Source organism: Mastomys coucha, unplaced genomic scaffold (assembly GCF_008632895.1).
Source record: "Mastomys coucha isolate ucsf_1 unplaced genomic scaffold, UCSF_Mcou_1 pScaffold20, whole genome shotgun sequence".
In the NCBI taxonomy this organism is placed as follows: domain Eukaryota; kingdom Metazoa; phylum Chordata; class Mammalia; order Rodentia; family Muridae; genus Mastomys; species Mastomys coucha.
The window spans coordinates 59555010-59555428 of record NW_022196903.1 but is presented as its reverse complement, the minus strand read 5'-3'; positions in this window follow the sequence as shown (position 1 = coordinate 59555428).

Sequence of the window (419 nt, the reverse complement as noted above, 5' to 3'; positions counted from 1 at the left end):
GTGAGGCTACGGGAAACGCTAGGCAGACTTAGGTATTCGCCCGATACCTTAGTAGCCTAGGGAAAAAAATCTGATGGTAGATTATAAGCATGGGTGCCTAGGTTTCTAAATCAGCTTCCCGGAACGTGGGAAGGCTGCTGGAAGAGAAGGGAGTTAGGGTTAGAAGTTCTGCGTTAAAAGAACTAGCACAGCTGGTAGAAGGCTCCTGTCCCTGGTTAGAAGGCATGAGTCGTTTGGATTTGATATCGTGGGAAAGTGTAGGAAAAGCTCTAGAGGAAAGCAAGGCAGATGGATTTTCCCTTCGTCTTTGGGGATTGGTCTTGGATATCTTAAGGGAGAAGGTAGAGACCAAGCGAGAGGGAGTGCATTCAGCCAGGTACATCAGCCTTTCGGCATCAGAGCTGACAGGCGATAGCTCG